Raw genomic sequence first — 16,792 nt, forward strand, 5'->3', positions numbered from 1 at the left:
TTTTAATTTCATGGCTGCAGTCACCATCTGCAGTGATTTTGGAGCCCAAAAAAATAAAGTCTGACACTGTTTCCACTGTTTCACCATCTATTTCCCATGAAGTGATGGGACCGGACGCCATGATCTTAGTTTTCTGAATGTTGAGCTTTAAGCCAACTTTTTCACTCTCCACTTTCACTTTCATCAAGAGGCTTTTGAGTTCCTCTTCACTTTCTGCCATAAGGGTGGTGTCATCTGCATATCTGAGGTTATTGGTATTTCTCCCGGCAATCTTGATTCCAGCTTGTGCTTCTTCCAGTCCAGCATTTCTCGTGATGTACTCTGCATATAAGTTAAATAAGCAGGGTGACAATATACAGCCTTGACATACTCCTTTTCCTATTTGGAACCAGTCTGTTGTTCCTTGTCCAGGTCTAACTGTTGCTTCCTGACCTGCATACAGATTTCTCAAGAGGCAGATCAGGTGGTCTGGTATTCCCATCTCTTTCAGAATTTTCCACAGTTTATTGTGATCCACACAGTCAAAGGCTTTGGCATAGTCAATAAAACAGAGATACATGTTTTTCTGGAACTCTCCTGCTTTTTCCATGATACAGCGGATGTTGGCAATTTGATCTCTGGTTCCTCTGCCTTTTCTAAAACCAGCTTGAACATCAGGAAGTTCACGGTTCACGTATTGCTGAAGCCTGGCTTGGAGAATTTTGAGCATTATTTTACTAGCATTGAGATGAGTGCAATTGTGTGGTAGTTTGAGCACTCTTTCGCATTGCCTTTCTTTGGGATTGGAATGAAAACTGACGTTTTCCAGTCCTGAGGCCACTGCTGAGTGTTCCACATTTGCTGGCACATTGCGTGGATTGTTTGGATTAGCAATATAGTAAAAGGACATCCATGTACTCTAGCAAGGTGGAGAAAAAAAAGTGAAATCCTTCTTTTACGGTTGAGAAACTAAAACCCAGAAAAGGTAAGTTCAGTGCCACATGGCAAACGATTTTCTACTGTTATCAAAATGAATGAAACATCTTTAAAATAAGAAAAAACTGGCTTTATTCATGAACTGAGTGAAGACACTTACAAATTAGAAATCAAATTGGTTGTTCACAAACCCCAGGAAGAAGTATGAAGTCTGCCTCCCCTTTACCCCAGAGTCTGTTAGCTCTTTGGACACAGAGGTTGCCCACAAGTCGCCCCAAGTGAGCAGGGAGATGTGAGAGACTAGAGCCAAAGAAAGGAGACCCCCTGATTTCACACAACATCTCAAGGGACAGACGTTCACTCTCGACAATCAGAAAGTGATCCCCATAAAACCTTCTTCCTACAATTTAAGACAGGCCCAGGGCACAGCTAACCATGGCTTTTGCCAAGATTGGGGAAAAAAACAAAACACATAAAAATGAGTTTTTACCTTATTTCTCTCTTCTCTTTCTCTCATGGCTCAGTGACTCACACAATCAGCCCAGTGCCTTCTTCATACTCCTTTTCAACAGAGGGATTCATTGGTGACATTACTAGCCAATGTTCAGCACATTTAGTATACTGGTTCTTTCTTTCTCAAAGCTTTTATATAAAATTCTCAAGTTTGACATTACAGGCACCAAAAAAAGTAAATAGAAATACTCTCATTCTATTTAGCAGTTCATTTTGGCCTGGAGATGCTATTGGAATGCTGTTTTCCCTCTGTGAGAATCAGATGTGCCAAAAAGCACAAGGTTTTGATTGGGAGTTGTGGGGTATTTCTCAAACTCCAGTTTTCTGCTTGTAATCCGGCTAAAGCGGGTGGAATCCACCTGCAATGCAGGAGACCTCTGTTTGATTCCTGGGTCAGGAAGTTCCCCTGAAGAAGGTATAGGCCACACACTCCAGTATTCTTGCCTGGGAAACCCCATGGACAGAGGAGCCTGGCGGGCTATAGTCCAAGGGGTAGCAGAGAGTCGGACACGACTGAGCGACTAAGCACAGCACAGTTTGTGGAGAATGGACTGAAGGAGAGAGAGGGTACATAGTACATGATTAAAGAAGTAAGACCTATAGGCCAACCCCTTCCACAGGCTGAAGGGCCAGGTCTGGCTATGGAGGAAGGTGCTTACGTTTCTGAGCATCTAGTTTCCTCACTGAAATGAAGACAATGTTGACCGTTGGCTGTTTGTCAGAGTGGAGTTAATACTGAAACATGAATCAGAGTCCTTAGGTTGTCAAATAGACAAACATACCAATATGAGTTAATGCTTTCTTCTTAGTTATCTTTAAGAACAATCCATTTCTTCTAGATGTATGAGTGCTAATTCTCTTCAGTCGTGTTCGCGCTTTGCGACCCCATGGACAGTAGCCCACCTGGTTCCTCTATCCACGGGATTTCCCAGGCAAGAATACTGGAGTGGGTTGCCATTTCCTCCTCCAGGGGATCTTCCTGACCCACGATTGAATCTGGATCTCATGTCTCCTGTGTTGGTAGGCAGATTCTTTACCAAGAGCGCCATGGGGACCCAAAACGTGATTCAAGTGAATAATCATTCTAGATTATGGGTGAAAATATATGAAGTGTTCTTACCAATGTCTCTAGGGAAGGACATAGGTTTCAGGGAACCAGACTAGATATCACTCAGGGCTGAGTCCTGCTGCAGAGGATTACAACCTGCAGTTGAGACCAGATCAAAGTGACTCTGTGTCTCAGCACGTTGTGTGTGTGTGTGCGTGTGTGTGTATGTGTGATCTCAGACCTCAAATCCAAGTAGCTAACTGCAGCAGACCCCAACACAAAACACAAGTAGATTCTACCACAGACTCTGGACAAAAAATGGAATATCCCAACTGGATGTGTGAATGCTCAGTCATGTCCAACCCTTTGTGACACCATGGACTGTAGCCCTGCCAATTGCCACTGTCCATGGGATTTCCCAGGCAAGAATACTGGAGTGTGTTGCCATTTCCTACTTCAGGGGATCTTCCCCACCTAAGGATTGAACCCACCTCTCCTGAATTGGCAGGCAGATTTTTACCACTGAGCCTGAGAAGCCCCCATCCCTACTGGATATCCAAACCTTTATCACCAAGTGCAGAGATCTCTGAAATGGTGGTGTGGGCATATTACCTGTCGTGCTGTAGGTAAACTTTGTTCAGAATCATTTGTTATTAAAAAAAAAAAAAAGGACCACAGAATGCCCTTTACAATAGGTACAGTAAAAATTGCCTTCCTTTGCAAAGATCAACTAGTGCTAATAATTAAATTAAATTAAAGTGCAGTAGCCCCATCCCCACCCCATGATGAGCAGACTGGAATACAAATAATATGTCTTCCAGCACCAAACATTTCACCACAATCATTTGGGTTGGAAGCTCTGAAATCCTGATGACTCGATGAGGAAATGAAATCTCTTTGGTACCCAAGTTTAATATTTTCTGTGAAGGATGTGGTTTTGCCCTTTGTCAGTCCCAAGTCTTGCTGGAACACACTTTTCCAATTTGTTCAGAAGTTGTCAACAGGTTGCCCATAGTCACCCTGTCCTTCCTGGGCTGCTATTCCTTGTGGTATTTTGCAACAACTCATAAGTAACTTGCTTCACCCTCTGCTCTATAAAGTAAACTGCATTTTTCTTCTGTTTTGGAAAAAACTTAAGTTTTTCAGAATGACAGAGTCACCAGATCAAAGAGGCCTGAACATGTATACAAGCCCGGGAAAGCCACTCCTCACTGAGTCACTGGGTCCTGAATGAACACTTTGGCAAGTGTACTTTTCCACAGATGCTGCACAACACAATTTAGACCCATGCTCATCGGCTCAAGTCTTCTGTGTGTATGCATGTATGTGTGCAGACAGAAAAGGAGATAATATTCAGCTAAATGCATGACCTTTAGAAGATAATAACACTTAAGATTCTTGACTTCTGGAACCCACCTACTTTGTTGGTGGGAATGTAAATTGGTATGACCACTATGGAGAATAGTGTGGATGTTCCTTACCAAGCTAAAAATAGATCTACCATATGATCCAGCAATCCCACTCCTGGGCATATATCTGGAGAAAAACATAATTCAGAAAGCCACTTGTCCCCTGATGTTCACTGAAGCTCTATTTACAATAGCCAAGACATGGAAGCAACCTAAATATCCACTGATGGAGGAATGGATGAAGAAGATGTGGTTCATATATACAATGGAATATTACTCAGCCATAAAAAAGAATGAAACCATGCCATTTGCAGCAACATGAATGGACCTAGAGATGATCCTACTAAGTAAAGTAAGTCATACAGTGAAAGACAAATATATGACATCACTCATATATGGAATCTAATTTTTTAAATGATGTAAGTGGACGTATATACAAAATAGAACAGATTCACAGATTTTGAAAGCAAACTTCTAAGTACCAAAGAGGAAATGTGAGGGAAGGGATAAATCAGGATCCTGGGATTAACATACAGAAACTATTATATGTAAGACAGATAACCAAAAAGGACCTACTATGTAGCACAAGGAACTCTACTCAATATTCTGTAATAACCTATATGGGGAAAGAATCTAGAAAAGAATGAATATATGTTTTGTATAACCAAATCACTCTCCTGCACACCTTTGTTGATGGAGAAGATGCAGAGAGAAAGTCTACAGAGAAAGGGAAAGTTAGGCATCAAGTATTAATAAGTCCTTCCAATTTTTGTCATGTCTTCTCAAGTCAGCAACCTTGTTCATTGATGCTTGAAAGCTTCTAGCATCAAGAAGAAATAAAGATAGATGTTGAACTGGCTGATTCTAGGACTAGTTAAGACTGCTGCTGCTGCTAAGTTGCTTCAGTCGTATCCAACTCTGTGCGACCCCATAGACGGCAGCCCACCAGGCTCCCCCATTCCTGGGATTCTCCAGGCAAGAACACTGGAGTGGGGTGCTATTGCCTTCTCCATAGTTAAGACTAGAATCTCTTAAAAAGTGATAGTTTCCATGAGCTCCAATATGAGAATGACTTCTGGGCTCAAAAGTATTTCAAACCTTCTGTAGCTGTACTCCATTCCCTTTCTCATACAAACTCCCCATCACCCCTGACCTTGCCTGACTGAACCTTATACAAATTAGCCTCTGACACTTCCAGTCTCTAGGTACCATGATTGGCCTCACTTGCTGGTATGTCTTCTTAGCTTACTTTATACTCATTCTTCTTCCCAGAGAAAGTGCTTTGCTTCTCACCTCTGAATACGCTTAAATAAATATCTGTAGAGCACCTACTGTCATCAGTAATGTTTCTAATATTTCTGCATTAGATGCTGCTGTCAGAGACCTAAAAATGAATAAAGCTTTTGAAGGAGCTGACAGTCTACTAGGAGCAGTAAACAAGGAAAGAATTATCATAGTGCAAGGCAGAAAAAGTGCCAGCAAAGAATAACAAAAATACTTATTTCTAACTGGGTTAATTTGGGCATTTCTTGGGTGGTGGTTAGCCAAAACGCAACTGATCAAGAGGATTTCAATTGGAGAAGTAATGAAGAACATTCCAGACTGAGGAACAAGCATCAGCCCTCAGCACACTAAGTGCCAGGAAATGGCCACAAGTACAGGCAGGGTGGTAAACAGTTAAATTTATGGATAAACGTCCATCAGGAGATTTAGGGAAAGAAGATGGAGAGCCTCAAGTGCTGTGCTCAAGAGATACAGGGCCACTGAATGCTTTTGAGACAGAGTCTCCTGCAACGATGGGAAAGAGGGCATGAAGAGGCCTCCCAGGGAATAGAATTGGACGGCTGACAGTACTCAGGGAGTGAGAGCTGGTGAGGGCTAAACTAGGTCAGGAGCAGTGAATGGGATAGAAATGACAAAGAAGCAATATGACCAAATGATCGGCGAGCTGTGAAAGATAAAGGGTGGCCAGATAAAGAGTGCCTATGAAACTGAGCAGAATCCTGTGGGGCTCCTGGGCACAAAGCCTTTCTGTGTCCCCCATTTCTTTGATTACAGGAATTAGGCTTCATTCAGCCTCCATGCCTTTCCCTGAGTTCCAACAGGCAGGTTCAAACAGTTGCTAATTAGGGAAGGGAAACGATGCAGAGACAAAGGAGAAGCAGTCAAGAATCAATAGTGCAGCCTGGGGACAAGTCCTGGTTCCCACTCAAGAGATACACATAACAATATCTGTGAGCTGTTTTGTAGATACTGAAATTCCCATCAGGTGAGAGAAGGAAGCTGCCCACAAGCACGTAGACTCCAGATGAGTTGGAACCAGAAGGTTGATAATGCTGACTCACACTTACCTCATCATCAACCAATCAGAAGAAAGTCCACAAGCTGATCACACCTTCCTCTTTGAACCATTACTATAAAACTCCTCACTATACACTCCAGGTCTGGACACACAGCTTTGAGAGCATTAGCCCACTGTGGCACTCTTTGTCTGGCAAATCAATAAAGCTCTTCTTTTCTACTTCACCCAAAGCTCTGTCTCTGCAATTTAACTCAGTGTCAAGGTATAGAGGTGAGATTTGGGTTCACCGATAAGTAAGAATATTTTGGTGAATGATGACAAATTCTATTGTGCATATATTGAACTTGAGCTGAGGGCATCCATTAAGAAAGGCCGAACAAGCAGCCAACATGTTGGAATTCATCTTCATGGAGATGGCATTTGAAGTTTGTTGGATGAAATCAGAGCAAAATCAGCCTTCACTTGTCCACTGTTGCCGGATTACAAGTAACTAGCACAACTCCCAGTGCATATTACGTACCCATTAAATATTTAATAAATCATTATAATCTAGAGAGAAGAATTAAGCAGGAAATGAATGTGGAGAAAGGCCTATATTTACAGAGGAGATACCAGTGAAAAAGGCAGGGAAATTAGTAAGAAATACAAGGAGACCTCTTTTAGGATTTGAAATAGCTCAACTGAAATTCCATCACTCCACTAGCTTTATTCATAGTGATGTTTCCTAAGACCCACTTGACTTCACATTTGGAAAACTCAGCAATGGCCACAGGACTGAAAAATGTCAGTTTTCATTCCAATCCCAAAGAAAGGCAATGCCAAAGACTGTTCAAACTACCTCACAATTGCACTTATCTCATATGCTAGGAAAGTAACACTCAAAATTCTCCAAGCCAGGCTTCAACAGTGCCAAAGCCTTTGACTGTGTGATCACAACAAACTGTGGAAAATTCTGAAAGAGATGGGAATACCAGACTACCTGACCTGCTTCCTGAGAAATCTGTATGCAGGTCAAGAAGCAACAGTTAGAACTAGACATGGAACAACAGACTGGTTCCAAATTGAGAAAGGAGTACATCAAGGCTGTATATTGTCACCCTGCTTATTTAACTTATATGCAGTGTACATCATGTGAAATGTCAGGCTGGATGAAGCACAAGCTGGAATCAGGATTGCCAGGAGAAATATCAATAACCTCAGATATGCAGATGACATCATCCTTAAGGCAGAAAGCAAAGGAGAACTAAAGAGCCTCTTGATGAAAGTGAAAGCAGAAAGTGAAAAGGTTGGCTTAAAACTCAACATTCAGAAAACTAAGATCATGGCATCCGGTCCCATCACTTCATGGCAAATAGATGGGGAAACAATGGAAACAGTGAGAGACTTTATTTCGGAGGGCTCCAAAATCACTGCAGATGGTAACTGCAGCCATGAAATTAAAAGACACTTGCTCCTTGGAGGGAAAGCTGTGATCAACCTAGACAGTATATTAAAAAGCAGAGACATTTCTTTGCCAACAAAGGTCCGTCTAGTCAAAGCTATGGTTTTTCCAGTAGTCATGTATGGATGTGAGAGTTGGACTATAAAGAAAGCTGAGCACTGAAGAATTGATGCTTTTGAACTGTGGTGTTGGAGAAGACTCTTAAGATTCCCTTGGACTGTAAGGAGAGCCAACCAGTGTATCCTAAAGGAATTCAGTCCTGTATATTCATTGGAAGGACTGATGCTGAAGCTGAAACTCCAATACTTTGGCCACCTGATGCGAAGAACTGACTCACTAGAAAAGACCCTGATGCTGGGAAAGATTGAAGGCAGGAGAAGGGGCCGACAGAGGATGAGATGGTTGGATGGCATCACCAACTTGATGTATATGAGTTTGAGCAAGCTCTGGGAGTTGGTGATGGACAGGGAAGCCTGGCATGCTGCAGTCCATGGGGTTGCAAAGAGTCAGATACGACTGAGTGACTGAACTGACTGACAAGGAGACTACAACATCTCAGGAGCCAGTGATAGGGCAGATAGTAAGAAGCAAATATATTCAATCATTTTTCAACAAGTATTTCTCAATAACCTCCTCATGCCAGACACTATGCTGTGTGTTGAGGACTTGGCACAAAACAAGGCAAACAAGAGTCTTACTCATATAGACCTGTTTCTAGGGAACCATTAGCAGTGTCTTATGCCCATTTCTTCTGAAGATAAGTGGGATGTGGATAAGCAAGCCATGCATTGGCAATTAAGAGTCTTCAGCCATCAATCTTCAATGACTTTCAAAGAGCAGTTTAGTGGAGCTGTGGCAATAAAAGTCAGATTTACAACTTACATGTCTGGGGTTTTTTTCCACAAGCTCGAGGGCAGGGACCAACCTCATCTGTTCCTGCATTCATACAAGGTCCGACAAACCCTGGTTGGATGCAGTAGATATGAATTCACAACAAGGGATTAGGAAACAAGTGTTTGGTGATAAAGACAAAGCACAGAATAAACTCTTAAGTGAATTAATCCATTTAACACATGTGGGTTAAATGAGTAGAAAGATGAACCATTATCATGCAATTTTTATTGGTCATGGTTTGGTTTGATGAAAGATAGAATCTGTTTGTATTACAGAGAAGCAAGACCACTATGAGTGATATGGAGAAAGGGATAGGAATGTAAGGAATAGACTTTGTGCAATTGTGGAAGTCATAAAAGATCCACTGAGAGGCTACTGCTTCTGTATACCTGGTGCAGGCCCAAAGCTGCCACAGGTCTGAAGACTAGCAGGCAAAGAAAAGATGGCTGATGTTGTTGCTTTTCAGTCGCTCAGGCATGTTCAGGCTGTTCGTGACCCCATGGACTGCAACATGCCAGGCTTCCCTATTACCACTTCCTGGAGCTTGCTCAAACTCATGTCTATTGAATTGGTGTTGCCATCCAACCATCTCATCTCCAGTGAGTCCTTGATGACATCCAATCAGGTCATCTCTTTCTACTCCTGCCTTCAATCTTTCCAGCATCAAGATCTTTTCCAATGAGTCAACTCTTCACATCAGGTGGCCAAAGTATTAGAGCTTCAGCATCAGTTCTTCCAATGAATATTCAGGGTTGATTTCCTTTAGGATTGACTGGCTGTGGTGTAGCGGCAAACACAAATTGGAATATGGACTTTTCTCTCACCCACTCCAATCTCTGTAACATTGTTGTTTTAAAGAAGGAGTTGGTGCCCTTCACCATGAGGCTGTGCAAACAGCTGACCTACAGTCCCAGAGACTGAAGGAGGACCTGCTAGGAGCTGGGGGAATGTGGGTCCAAGGTGAGCCAGCGATCAGCCTCTCTGCATGGGAGAAGCAGGTACCACTGGCGTCCCCACCGATCTCACGGTGCTTCACTTTTGCCTTCCAAATCTCATGCATATTTCTTCTACAGTCAACTGTAGCCTCATCCTAACACCAAATCACAGAGGAAATGAATTCTGGGAAAATTAGTAAATTGGTATGACCATTGGTATTACAACCTGCAGTTGAGAACAAACCAAAGTGACTCTGCATCTCAGATGTGGACACAGGACATTTTGACGCAGGACAAAGCCACCACAGTGTTCCCCTTGCCCACAAACATGGTTAACTATCCCTAACATGCAAATGGCTTCCCAGGTGGCTCAGCAGCAAAAGAATCTGCCTGCCAATGCAGGAGACAGTGGTTTGACCCCTGGGTTGGGAAGATCCCCTGGAGGAGGAAATGACAACCCATTCCAGTAATTCTGCCCTGAAAATCCCAATAGAGGAACCTGGAGGGCTACAGTTCATAGGGTCGCAAAGAATTGGACACGACTGAGCAACTAAGCATGTGTGCACACAACTTGCAAATACAAATAATTTCAAAAGCATGCCTCTACCTAACACCTAACATTATGCCACCCTTGTCTAATGTAAAACACTAACCCTCTCTCCCCAAAAGACACAAAGCCCTTTGGTCCATCTTTTGACGACACTCATACTTCTAGCTAAGTCACACTTCCCCTTTGATGTCCTATTACTTTACTGAGATATAAGGTTACACTGTAGGAAATTGGAAGGGGGCAAAGAATTTCTATACATATATATGTTTATACATAAATTTATATGCAGCAAAATAAGGAAAAATAATCATAAGCCTTTTTACTGAACTAGTCTTGTGGTCTTAGCTGATATTTATAACTTCTTCTATCCCCCCCTTCCACATTCCCTTTGCCCTGAGCATTCCCTTATCTGTCCTAGCTCTTTGCCTGGTGAGGTGACCCAAAGCTTCATTCCTGCAGGGTCTGGCCTATTTTGTCTCAACTGAGCTGTCCTCTTGTCCACTGGCTTTTATCGTAGAATGTGAGAGTACAAGGAGGCTCCCCAGGGGATCACCTGAATTCCAGATGTCTTCCTTGCCCCCACTGTTTAGTAGCAACCCTCAGCGATCAGCACCAATCCCCTGCCCCCCTCAGTACAGTAATCCTTACAGTAGTGCTTACTGATTCACTGGCATGAGAAGCCCCAGGGACAAGGTGGCAAGTACATCTGCCAGTTTAATAGAACCCTTACTGCAGCCCCCAGTGGAAACCTTCCTCCTTTGGAAACTGAGTCTTCTTACATTAATAGAACCCAATGTCACAGAGATGGGAAGCAAAAATTCTGGCAGCAAACTTTCAGAGATAGTAGTGGAAGGAGTCCCTCCCATTTCTTCTCCTTGATTTCCTGGTCCTGTTTATGGGAGAGAACACACCATATATTAGTTGCTGAATCAGAGCATATACATCACTTTGAGGACATTCCCTAGACCATGCAGGGTGTTTCCATCCAACTGGCACCACAAATGAATCTTCAAAAGGCCAGCTGCTTCGAAGTGTTGAGGATATTGGGAAGACCAGTAATCTGTGTGAGGGATCCTATTCCCAGGCTTCATTGCTATCAGATGAGTGATTTGGTTAGAAGTCATGCTGTGTGGGCTGCTGTGACGATGAATAAGGTCTTAAAGTTCAGAGATCTTGATTTTGGCAAAAGCAGGAAAGGCAAATTTGTATCCTAGAGTAAGTGCATACTTTCATAAGAACAAATGCCGCCCCTTCTCTAACAGAAGTGGCCTGATGTAATCAGTCTGCCCACAGTGGCTGGTGAGCCCAGGTGGGAAGGATGCCACATTCAAGGCCGGGTGTTGGTCTTTGCTCCTGGCAGGCTGGGGAATCAGCTGTGCTCTGGCCCCATCCCCTTGTTGCATTGGATCCACTTGCTAAGACCAAGCATAACCTCCAGGCCTGGTGCTTCAGCCGCCTTATCCATGGGCTCACTGACCAAGGACAGAGGTCCCTGGGGAAAGAAATGGGCTGGATTCTACAGAACCAATCACCTCACCCACCAGATTATTTAGCTCATCCTTACCGAGGCAGCTCTCTGGTAAACATTCAAGTAGGACACAAATGTATGTATGCTCTGCCTATTTGGAAAGGTCTAGTCACCCACCTCTTCCTCAGATTTCCTTGTCATCATTAACCCATCATGCTCCTTTCAAATGCTTGAGAATCTAGGATAGCTGAGCCGTTATGCCTATGAGTCAGGGCATCTCTTCTTCCAGGCCAGATGTGCAACCTCGACCAGCAGTCAGGGGTCGGTCCTTCAGGAGGCCTTCCCTTTGGCATGGTCCTCACAGGGCCCCCAGGAGGGGGGCTATAGCGCTGCAACCACACCCACTTGGGCGATGCCAGCATTTTTATAAGCTATGAAATGACTTGCCAGGAAAACGGGAAGTCTGAAAGGACTGATTCAAGTCTACGTTTCTAGAAATGGCTCCCAAAGCCATGACCCAAAACCAGGCCACTGAGGAAGCTGCTGCGCCCGCCATGACCAAGATGCAGCATAGCCAGGAAGCCCCAGATGAAAGCGGGAGCCACTGCTGCAGCAGCGGGGCGCAGGAGCGTGCCACGTCCGCCACAGTGCACTCCAGCAAAACGGGCCTCCTGTCCTCACCCTTCCACAGCCAGAAGGCTGGATGCAAGACATGCAGGCCTCTGCACCAGCTGCCACAGAAGCGAACTGTGGCTTCCCGGGAAAGAAACAGAAATGTGAGTCTCTCCTCACGTTTCATTTTATTTTCATTTTCCAAATCAGCACCTCTAATTGACTGAACCTAAATTACATCCAAAAAAAAAAACCTGGCTTCAAGATATTCAGACAAATGTAGCTTTCAGTCTCCCAAACTCTACAGAACAGTGAGGACCTCAGGCAGAGGCTACAGTAAATGGTAAGACGGCCAGTTCTGTTAGCCACCACCCAGGGAAGTGGTTTCAGAGTACAGTTTGCTCACTTTAGGGGTCGTGTGAATACGTTCAGAGGAAAACAAAAGGGAAACACAAAGGAGAGGATAACTGATCCAGCAAAATCATAAAAAGCAAAGAAAGAGGTGAGAGCCACACATAGGTTGAAGGTTAACCCTTATAAAGAAGGAAGGGCACTTGCATCTCCAGAATAACAGAGAGGGATGCACAGGAGCATTGGGGTAAAACAGAGGGGCATCCTATCAGATGACCTCGGCATCTTCGGTGAAACAGGAGGTAAAGTCATCTGCCATCAGTCGGTGGTGAGGCTGGAAGGGTTTGAGTGGAGTTGGAACGTTTAGAAATGTGGGAACTTAATTGACAGTTGATTACAGATACATGAGAGAAGATATTTGCATTCCTGTATGTGGATTCAAGTATTTAATAAAAGCCAAAATATTGGGATTTTTGCCAGTCCACCATTCGAGCTGATAAGGCTTAATGGATGCCGACATCAAAGATGGCCATATTCCAACATTTTTGCACTCCTCAACTCCTCTCAACATCTTTCTTCTCCCCCAGGTGTAGGTACATTTTAACAGGAAACAAGAAGCCTTCCATTTAAGCTCTAAAGCTTGAAAAGTTAAACTTAAGTCATCAAGGCCGTCACGTCAATTTTGAAGGCACTCTACTTTCTTGGGGTCAACCCGCCTTAGAGTGGGAAATTTTAGATAAATAATGCCCATAAAGTCTCAACTGAGACAGCAATTTGGGAGAATAATATTTTTTAATTCAATGATCCATGATCATGAAAAGTATATCCTTTTCATGATCATGGAAAGTATATACACAAACATGTGTAAGATAAGACCTTGCTTTTGACAAAACTGGCTCACCTTGTAGATTAAAATAAAATTAAATTCCTATCAATATTACAACAAAGATATCCTCAAGATGGACAAAGACCGAACGGAAAGTTCCAGAAACTTGATAGAAGAAAAAATAAAATATCTTTGTAAACTAAAAGTGAGGAAGAAGTATTAGAGAAAATCCTAAAGCACAAACCAAAGCAGTAATAATAGTAATAATATTAACAATTCACTTACATCAAAAATTTTAAAGTATACCACTGATAAAGTTAACAGATGATGAATTAGAGGGAAAACATGTGCGTCTAAAACCAGTTAGGAGCTAATAGAATACACTGTTGCTGTTGTTGCTGTTGTCATTGCTTAGTTGCTAAGTCATGTCAGACTCTTTGCAACCCCATGAACTGTAGCCCACCAGGCCCCTCTAGAATATACTGGAAACCCCTAAAGACCAACAGTAACAAACCAAGGAAGAACACCAATAGGAAAACATGGAAAAGGCTATGAACAAACAATTTCTATAAGAAGAAAGACAACAAACTACAGGCTTTTAAAGACATGTGCAAACTCAGTCATTAGGGAAATGCAGATTAAAACGGCAATGAGCATTCACTTCACGCTCATTAGACTGACAGCATTTGAAAGCTGGATAACAGGGGACTGTAGAGAATATGAGGATGAACAAAGCACCCTTTTATGAACCCTCAGTGGAAGCAGCTCTTCTGGAGAGCGACCTGACAGTATTCAGTGTGCTAAGCCATTGAGGTTTGTAAATAAATCATGATTTTGTCTCTCCTGACTAAACGCGTAGATTGATACAATATGGGGCACTGGTGCTTAAAATAAATAAACAAACATGTGACACTGATGGTCAGGGAGCAGGCACTGAGAAAATTGTTAGAGAGGCTGAAAAGATGGTGATGCTTATTATATTTGGTTAACTGCTGCTTGCAGTGACCTGGGACATAGACCCCACGTACCTAATGAACTTGTAGCTCTAAGGGAAGGGCTGGGAAACAGAACCCTAGTAATGCCTGTTGGCTATTATTAACTGTTTGGCAAGGAACTAAAAATAAAGAGATGGCCTAGTTTACAAATAGATACTCCAGAAATTCAGGCAGTGTTACAAAGTTGGAAAGACCTACAGTTTGCCTGATGCCAGATCTTAAAGAGATGGAGAAGGCTTTTGAGGAACAAGGACCCTAAGTGATACAGAACAAAGATCAACCTAAGAGTGTGGTGCTTTATTTTTTTCTTTTTTTAACTGGAGTATAATTGTTGTGATAGTTTCTGCTGTACACCAGTGTGAATCAGTTTATATATACATACATACATATATGTGTGTGTGTGTGCACGTGCACGCACGTGCCTGCATGCTAAGTCACCTCAGTCATGTCTGACTCTCTGCAACCCAATAGACAAACTGTAGCCTGCCAGGCTCCTCTGTCCATGAGGATTCTCCAGACAAGAATACCGAACTGGGTTGCCATGCCCTCCTCCAGGGAATCTTCCCAACCCAGGGATCGAGTCCTAGTCCAATGTCTCCCACATTGACAGGCATGTTCTTTACATATGTGTGTGTGTGCGTGCTAAGTTGCTTATATATATATTATCTCCCTCTTGAGCCTCCCTCCCACCCATTTCCCCATCCTAACCTTCTAGATCAGCACAGAGCACCAAGCTGAGCTCCCTGTGTTATCCAGCAGCTTCCTGCTAACTATCTGTCTCTGTTCTTGCCCTGCAAATAGGTTCATCAGTACCATTTTTTGAGATTCCATACATATGTGTTAACATACAGTGCTTGTTTTTCTCTTTCTGACTTACTTCACTCTGTATGACAAACTGTAGGCTCATCCACATGACTATGACTGACTCAATTTCATTCCTTTTTATGGTTGAGTAATATTCCATTGTACATATGTACCATCACCTCATCCGTCCATCTGTTGATGGACATCTAGGTTGCTTCCCTGTCCTGGCTATTGTAAATAGTGCTGCAATGAACATCGGGATACATGTCACTCTTTCAATTATGGCCTTTTCAGGGTATATCCCTAAACTGGGTTTCCTGGGTCATATTGTAGTTTTATTCCTAGTTTTTTTAAGAAATCTCCACACTGTTCTCCATAGTGGCTGTATCAATTTCCATTCCCACCAACAGTGTAAGAGGGTTCCCTTTTCTTGTGGAACTTGATAAAATCTTCCACTAGAAAAAGAAAGAAAGAAAGAAAAGAAACAAACTCAGGGTAAAGTTCAGTGCATTAAGGACATGACCTTCCATCTGTTTCCCAGTTGGCCTGAAGGCGCCCCCTTAGGCTGAAAGAGGTGAGATACAAATGAGAAGCAAAGCCATCAAGTACATTTGAAAACTGTGCCTCACAAAGAACTTAGGCATGGCTACTGGCTCGCAGAACTGACTAGAAGTAAATAGAAGTTTATGCCGTGTTTAAGATATCTGCATTACCAAAGAAGCACCCAAAAAAAGGCCTTCGACTGTTTGAGGCTAAAAACATCCTTCCTTGCACAGGACAAAGCTTAAGAAAGCTCGTTAGCCCCAAGGAGAGCATTTTCCCCAAATCCCATTTCTTGTATTGTCAAGAGGGAAATAGAAAAGAAAGAGCATCTGGAAGGGCGGGCCTGGAATCACAGAGGTCCCGGACCCTACACTTCTGACCTGACTACAATTTAGACCGTTGCCATTGCCCACATCAGCCCCTCCCAGGCCTGCCTGAAATGCCAACCTCCATACCCATTTTCTAAATGTCGTCCTCCTCCAAGACCCAGCTCAGTCACCACATCCACTATGAAGCCCTTTAGTCTCGGCTTGTCAACTACAAATTGACACTTGCCTGTAAACTACAAGATGGCTCTTGCCAATTACTAAGCTAACATGTTCATCGATTCTAAAACAGAGTGTCAGCTCTCTATTTCACCTAATTTGATTAGGGAGATGATTAAAGTGTCTTTCATTATATAGATTATCAATAATCATCAGTGAGCACTTCACCACACCAACTCTATGACAGGGTCTGTGCTTCCTGGCACACACTTTGAGGCTACTGCATCCCCTGCCGTCTCTATTAGCATATAGGAAACAGAGACGTCAATGCTATGCTTCAGGTACATTATGAGTCACACAGCTCCCACCAGGTGACCGAGACCCTCAGCCACTGTCCCGGCTTGACACGTACAATGTAAACCGAATACTGACATGCAACAAACTTGCAAATGTGACGGCACAGAGAAGAACGTGAGAGACAGGTGTCACCGTATTCTTCCAAGAGGAGAAAGGAGGCCCTTCCAGTGAGTGGAGCGATTTGAACTCAGACGTGACGCAAGATAACAATGCAGAAACTGCTGGTTAAACTGATGCATTTATGAAGTGACTTTGTTCAGAAGACTAGGCAGAAGTAGAGTAAGGTGAACGAGTCTACCTCTCTCCCAAATCTAGGAACTATAGACGCACTGGCCTTTCATCTC

At 43.1% G+C, this 16,792-nt stretch overlaps 1 long non-coding RNA gene across 4 annotated transcripts in view; it reads right to left on the bottom strand.

Annotated features, from left to right (window-relative positions):
• The window catches only part of LOC129629542 (uncharacterized), a 204,219-nt gene that overhangs the window by 127,144 nt on the left and 60,283 nt on the right, over positions 1–16,792 (bottom strand). The window contains exon 5 of one of the 4 annotated variants that reach the window (XR_008703260.1): positions 10,717–10,896. The exons of the other annotated variants lie outside the window; for them this stretch is intronic. This is a non-coding gene — a long non-coding RNA (uncharacterized LOC129629542). Of the gene's footprint in view, positions 1–10,716; positions 10,897–16,792 lie in introns of those variants that run through there. 4 annotated transcript variants of the gene reach the window in all.

Source organism: Bubalus kerabau, chromosome 16 (genome assembly GCF_029407905.1).
Source record: "Bubalus kerabau isolate K-KA32 ecotype Philippines breed swamp buffalo chromosome 16, PCC_UOA_SB_1v2, whole genome shotgun sequence".
NCBI lineage: Eukaryota > Metazoa > Chordata > Mammalia > Artiodactyla > Bovidae > Bubalus > Bubalus kerabau.